Below are 7,903 nucleotides of genomic sequence, written 5' to 3'. Positions count from 1 at the left end.
TCCTCCATTGCCCGGGCAACCAAGCCTCCTGCTTGCTCCAGCTCCGTGGCTGCCAGCCGCCATCTTGGTTGGGTTAATTTGCATATAGTCACTCTGATTGGCTGGTGGGTGTGGCTTAGGGTGTAGCGAAGGTACAGTCAATTGGCATCTTTGTCTTTTATTAGTATAGATACTTATTGGAATGCTGTCATACGTATTTGTTTACCTATTGTCTATGGCAGTTTTCACATTACAATGGTGGAGTTGAGTAGTTGTAACAGTCTCTATGGCCTGAAAAGCCAAAAATATTTACTAGAGAACTTATCAATAAAGTTTGTAACCCCTGATAGAGAGGAACAAGAAAGATGGCAGTCTTATTAGAAATTATGCAAGCTAGAAGGCAATGGAATGACATCTAAAAAAATGCAAGAAGAAAAACTGTCAACCTTTTAAATAGTCACTGTATTATACCAGAGGAAGTGTCATTCAAAATGAAGGTTAGAAACTTTTAAACAAAAGCTAAGAAAAATTTTTCTTGAATACTTGCACTACATACTGTGTTAGAAAAAATTCTTGGTTGAAGGGAAATTATACCAGATGGAAAGGGATCTACACAAAGAAATGAAGTGCTGGAAATGGATTTGGCACCTGACTCAATTTATAGAATATACAGGAAAGGAGGAAAGCTCAGCTTTGGAAAGCTCAAGACTCGCACTGTGGCCCTGGCCAGTGTTACTCAGTGGTTAGAGCGTCAGCCCATGGACAGAGGGGTCTCAGGTTTGATTCCGGTCAAGTGCACATGCCAGGTTGCGGGCTCAATCTCCAGTAGGGGGTGTGCAGGAGGCAGCCAGTTAATGATTCTCTTTCATCATTGATGTTTCAATCTCTCCCTCTCCCTTCCTCTCTCTGAAATCAATAAAAACATTTAAAAAAAATAAAATAAGTAGTAAGACAATCCATACAATGAGCAAAAGAGGAGCAAGAACTTCAAAGGAACAAATTTCTAATACACATACAAAAAGATGCTGACCTTCATTAGTAAAGAAATGTATATAAAACCATAGTGGCACACCATTAAATGCTCATAAAATGAATAAACTTTAAAAGATGGACAGTATCAATCTTTTGATGAGGTTGTAGAACATAGGCTTTCATACTACTTTGGAAAACTGGCAGTTATCTTCTAAAACTGGACATATGTGTACTCTATTACCTAGTAACTCACTACTAGGAATAGATCTTACAGAAATGTGTGCACAGAACACATTTTAAAATGTTCAAAGTATTATTCATAGTAGCCTAAAACTTGAAATAACCAAATTGTCTGTGAAGAGAATAGAGAGATTGTGATATATCCACATACTAAATTCCTATAGAGCACTGAAAATGAACTCCAGATATGCATCACAACATAGATGAATTTCACAAGCATAATATTGAAAACAAACCACACAAGGAATACATACTCATCAAACTATATACCTATAATTTTTTACTCTTCTATCTTTTATACTTCAAAAAAATGTTCAAGTTTCATTGTAACTGGCAGTTCTTTTGAGACTAGTTTAGTAAAGTGTAAGACTAGAGGCAAGAAAGCAATTAAGCCAAGAGAGTTATAGAAAATAGAGAGGGTGAAAATGAATTATATATATACATATACACTGAGTGGCCAGATTATTATGACCACCTGACGTTTGTAGGCAAATTAGCTATAATTTCGCGCTGAAGTTGCTAGAGGGCCAGACCATTATAAATAGGGAAGCAGGTTGTTTACCACGACAGTAGAAGTGATTTTTTTCCTGAAGATATGGGTAAACAATGCAATTTAACAGCCTTTGAATGTGGGATATATATATATAGTGGGGGGAATTTCTTTTTAGGTTTAAATTAAAATGTCAGTTCCTCAGGTGTACTAGCCAGATTGTAAGTGGTCAGTGGTCTCATGTGACTCATGGCTACCTTCATAAACAGGACAACTCTAAATAATGGTGAACCTTTTAAAAATTTAAATACATATCTATTCCATAATTATGTAATGATTGAAATGTTTAAGAAAAAAATCAGTCTCAATCATATTTAGAGAATGGACCATGTACAACTTCTGAAAGGAGAACTTATTAATGACTTCTCCATTATTAAGGCAATAGAGCAATGGACTTGTTTTAATACTGCTCCTATTGACCACTCATTAAACAGTCTGTTCCTGGCTAGAAAAAGGAAAATAACTCATAATGTTTGCTTACCCTATTAGAACATCTTGTCTTCTTTTCATGTTTATCTTCATTTCTTGGGGTTGGGGTTATACTCTTGTCCTCTACTTCCTAGCACTGACCCTAGTTTATTTACAGACCATAACAACCTGAAACTAATATAATCCTGAGTATCAACTGTAATTGAAAATTAGAAGGAAAACCAGACAATGACAGGGGTGAACGTTTTTCAGGATGTCTGCCTTGTGGTATGTAATCTTGATACCAAACTCACAACGTTCCAGTAGAGAGCACTGCTGCCATTGAGTTTTGCCAGGATCCAAAGACTTGGCTAAGCCCAAGGCTCATGTTTATAAATCCTACTCAGGCTATTTTTTTTACAGCTTATATTTCCAGAGAACTGTATCAGTTTTTAGGTGTGAAGAACAGACTTGACCTTAATTTGGTTCTGTCTGAAGCAGTTTGTTTTCAAACATGGTTCAGAGTAAAAGAAGAAATATTGAAGTCTAGGTTAAAAATATGGAAAAGTAATTTTCTGTTGTAATTGAGGGTACAACTTTGTGTGTCTCTGCTGAATAATTTCTACCCTCTTTGCTTTTAGGGATCACAGAAGCAATTGCATAATTAAATTAGCCGGAGACAAGTTTGTTTCTTTCCTCAAACATGGCTAAGATGACCACAAAACGAAAAGTAAAATAATGATGATGATAATAATACAAAACTTGACTCTCAATCTCCACTGCCCTTCCCTAAATCCCAACAAAATAATAATAGAGAAAACATTTCAAGCAAACCTAAGAATCTTGCTTTGGGAAGTGATTGCCCAAAATGTTTTATTGTGTCTTCAGCAAGGATGCTGGCTGTCAAAATAAATGGGTCAGCAAGTATCTGGAACATGATGAATATTTCACTATTCACCATGGCTAGACACATATAAGTGTATAAAATTTAAAAGGGCAAGTTTATGTTAAATACTACAGACAAAATAATAGATTGACTGCCATCTGGCAAGTAAGTTATCTTCCTGGATCTACCATTGACTCAGAATAAATGCCTTAAACAATCCATATCTTCATTTTCTAGGCAACCCAGTGTCAGTTAACAACACCTCTTGCTGGAGGTTTGTTTTTGAGGAAGACCAATGAGAGAGTAGCAATATTTTGTAATAAAGAATCTTCATAAAAAAAAGATGTATCTTGCTCTTTCGATTCCACATATAAGTAGAATACTATGGCATTTGTCTTTCTCTAACTGAATTATTTCACTGAGCATAACACCCTCTAGGTCCATCCGTGTTATTGCAAATGGTAAGATTTCATACTTTTTTTTTCTTAAAAAAAAAAGCTGGAGGTTTGTTTTTGAGGAAGACCAATGAGAGAGTAGCAATATTTTGTAATAAAGAATCTTCATAAAAAAAAGATGTATCTTGCTCTTTCGATTCCACATATAAGTAGAATACTATGGCATTTGTCTTTCTCTAACTGAATTATTTCACTGAGCATAACACCCTCTAGGTCCATCCGTGTTATTGCAAATGGTAAGATTTCATACTTTTTTTTCTTAAAAAAAAAAATTTCAGAGAGGAAGGGAGAGATAGAGAATCATTGATCAGCTGCCTCCTGCATGCCCACTATTAGGGGTCGAGTCTACAACCCGGACATGTGCCCTGACCAGAAATTGAACCATGATGTCCTGGTTCATAGGTCGATGCTCAACCACTGAGCAACACTGGCCAGGCAGATTTCATACTGTTTAATGGCCAAGTAGTATCCCGTTGTATATATGTACCATAGCTTGAAACAGACTCAAAGACAAAGAGAACAGACTGGTGGATGCCAGAGGGGAGAGGAGTTGGGGGACTGGGAGAAAGAAGTGAAGGGGTTAAGAACTACAAATTGGTAGTTACAAAGTAGTCGTGGGGATTTTAAGTAGCCGGGCACACTGTCAATAATATTGCAGTATCTATGTATGGTTCCAGTTTAGGTACTGGAAATATTAAGGGGAAAACTATGTAAAGTATATGATTGTCTAACCACTAAGCTGTATACCTGAAACTAACACCAAAAAAAAGGAATTAAATTACAGACAAAAAAGAAAATAAATTGAAGGGCTCACCAAAAGTATTTTGTGCTAGTATAACATAGAAAACATTCATTTGTATGTCAACTTAGAACTAAAAAACCAATATGTTAATTAATTACTAAAAATCGCCTTATAAGAAATAAATCATTTTAAATCAAAAGAAGATGGTAAGCAAAGCCATCTTGCATTAAATATAAAATGGTAAAAAAAAAATTTAAATGTATGATTAGAGTTGGCAAGACTTCAGTGATAACCTCAAAGGCTCAGGTCAGTCAATGACTTACTTTCTCCATAAAAATTTAACAGAGCTGTTAACAAGAAGCCACCTGACTAACAAGTATACTTGACCATTGCTCTAACCTTCATTTCCTTACCCCTTCCAGTCATCTTTAAGAGAATTTTTAATTAAAAAACAAAGTGCCCCAAAAGTAGACAACAGAAAAATTGAAAAAAGAAGGATCTGAATAATCACATAGAAGAGTGAATTGGTTTTCTCCATCACTAGGAAAATCTCTAACAAGTAAAGGAGTTGTTTTAATGGTTGTCAAATAACTTTAAGCACTCATCATTAATGTACTAAGCTAATTGTAAACATTCCTCTCTGATACACCATTTCTAAGTAGAAAGCTTATTTTAAATTTTCACAATTTAAATAAAATGATTAATGTGATTATTTTTGCCATTACACATTCTCAAAAATAGTATATTTAACACAACTTTTAATAAAGGGTTGGGACAAACAATTGTAAATTCTGTGTATTTGGAAATATGGCTGTCTGCAATTAGATTGAATTCTCTCTGAAGGAATGCCTTCTTTGCATCCCAGTATCTACTGTAGCACTTGATGTTTAGTAGGTACTGAATAGATGCACATGAAAGTGAACTTGGAACCTCTGAATTCTGATCTTCTCAAAGGCTTGATCATTCTCTTGTGACCTGAAAGAGTACACTATCTCTAGGGGTTTAAATCTCACTGAAGAGAACACAAATACCCAAGTCTAACTGAAAGACCTCAATTGTGCAAAGAAGACCTTACTCGTATAACTTGCTAATATACTATTCAATGAGAATTTTCTCTCTCCTGCTGCCCTGTATATAACTTATTTTTTAGACTGGGAAATTTTAAACATATAAAAAGATAAGATGTATAATGAAGCCTATGTACCTATCATCCACTTTTTCTCTCCTGGGATTATTCTGAAGCGATCCTAGGCATCATTTTGACTTTAAATATTTCCAATTATATAAAAAATCCTAATAATTCTTTTTAAAATAAAATTTAACCATAATAAAATGTTCACACCTAAAAAATTAACAATGATTTCTTAGCATCAGGAAACTCCAGTCACTATTCAGATGTCCCCATTGTCTTAGAATGCTTGGCTTTTCAGATTACTTAGAATGTTTTGTCTTAGAATATTTTTGTTTGAATCAGAATCCAACTATGATCAATACACTGCAATTGATTTAGCTATGCCTCCTCAGACTTGGAAGGATTCCCTCCCCACCTCTTCCTCTTTTATTTCCCTTGCAAATTTTGTTGTCATTGTTGAGTAAACCACTTTCCTGGTTCTATAGTTTCCCATTGAGACTATCCCTCTAAAGATTAAAATCAAATTACTGTTTCAAAGGCACTTAGAATACTTACTTACTATATGGTTATGCCTCTAACTTGATACAGAGTTAGAGTCATTTGTCTTTTTCTTAATATCTAATTTTAGGAATTGTTTTTAATTTAATTTATAAATATACATGATTCCAAAATCAAAACTATAAAACAAGGTATATTCAAAGAAGATAAACTTCTATCCCTTTCCGCATCCTACTCCCTCCCCACTAGTAACCATTTCGCTTAATTTTATAGTTAATCCTCCTATTGTTTTTTGAAGCAAATGGTATATATAGTCATATCCATCCCTTAGATAAATGGTAGCATACTATACATGATTCTATCCACTTTACGTTTTAAAAAGTATACCCTGGAGATCACGCTATAGTAGTATAGATTGTCTCCCTTTTAGAGTGAGAATCGTTCAGTTGTGTAGATAGACAATGGTTCATTAGACTAGTCCTCACTGATGGACTTGAGTTGTTTGCCTGCTATCCCCTTCTGACGTGTTAACTGCTTGTGCTTATATGCATTGAGAGGGTTCAGGTCTCCACTGCCTTATCACATAGCTCAGATGTAATGGTAGTTCTTTTGACTCCCATCCTTCCTTCCTAGATGCCCTTTATATTGTAGCTTTCTCCTTTCTCTGTTTTGGGGAAGCTTTTACTTCCTCTCCTTTCTCCTACTCTCTCCTGTTCTCCTGCATCATCTGCACTTCACTCTGTGTGGGGACACAAGGTGCTCTGCAATATCTTCAACGACCTCATGTTTTCTTCTTTCCAAAGGAGCTCTTTATTTTCCTTTGGAAATTTACTATTTTGATAAAGTGGACTTTTAGGCAGTCACGAGGGAGAAAAATGCCTCACAAAATAAAATCATCTCCTGGTTTCTGAGAACAATACATCGTTAAGCATTCCCATTTCAAACAGTTCCAGCCTCAGCTGCCCAAGAGGTACTAAATGCACCCCCATGCCTCAAAGATCATTGACCATGCAACTATGGAAAGCATGGGGGATATCGGCATCCTCGGGGTCCTCCTTTAAAATCTACCTAACAACTGGGAAGAATTCTACAATTCACGAGCACAAATATAATTTTGTTTTTCAGAGAGATTGGCTTTATTGAGAGGTATAGCGGGACTATGAAACCCAGTGTTGAAGATTAGGGGGAAGAACAAAGAACTAAAAGGCAAGGAAAGGGTTAGAATAGGAAGGGAGGCTATGCAAGACAAGTTATGACTACTTCAGAATCTCTCCCTATTAACCGTGGCTACCCTGGTCCCCCAAACACATATTCCAGACATCTCTGGACCTGCGCCCTCATTCATTCATCCATTCCCTCCTTCTCTATACAATTATTAGTATGTCCTTCACATTATGCTTCATTGGGGTTTTATTACTCATCTATAACTCAGAGTTTTTTCATATTAAAACAAAAATAACTTTCTTTTTTATAGCTGCTTAATATTCTATTGTAAGCATGTATCTGTTCATGTGTTTGGGGTTTTACATGTGGAATTTTTTTGTTCAAATCCTTTGTCCATTTTTTCTATTGAGTTCTTTATAAACTAGTCAGAACTCTATATTTATTAGGGACATAATCCTTTGACTTGATTTGAGTTTTGAATATTTTTTTCTTATTTTAATCTTTTCATCTACATTTTTATTTTAATCATGGTATTTTTGTTATGCAGAAGTTGTTCTTTTTTTAATAGAGCAAAGAGTAATAGTATTTAGTAATGGCTTGTATATTTTGTGTTTCAGTTAACAATATCTGGTGAAGGAGAAATTTAATTGTGGTTTGAAAACAGTAAGTCTTGAGGAAAAGAAATATTTAAAAGACTGAAAAATACTGGCAGATTATGGAGAGTTCAGAAAGCACACCTTCAAAGCATTGCCATAATTAAAGTCTGGTAGAAGGGCCACACCTATTCTTGTGACAGTTTAGGGCAGGGATAGAAACTGTCAAGAAATTAAAAGTGACAATTTATTTTTTAATTGATGTATAACACATATTATAAATT

The sequence above is a fragment of the Myotis brandtii genome, unplaced genomic scaffold, assembly GCF_000412655.1.
Source record: "Myotis brandtii unplaced genomic scaffold, ASM41265v1 scaffold822, whole genome shotgun sequence".
Taxonomy (NCBI): Eukaryota; Metazoa; Chordata; class Mammalia; order Chiroptera; family Vespertilionidae; genus Myotis; species Myotis brandtii.
The sequence above is the reverse complement of the archived record's forward strand: the minus strand, read 5'-3'. Positions refer to the sequence as shown.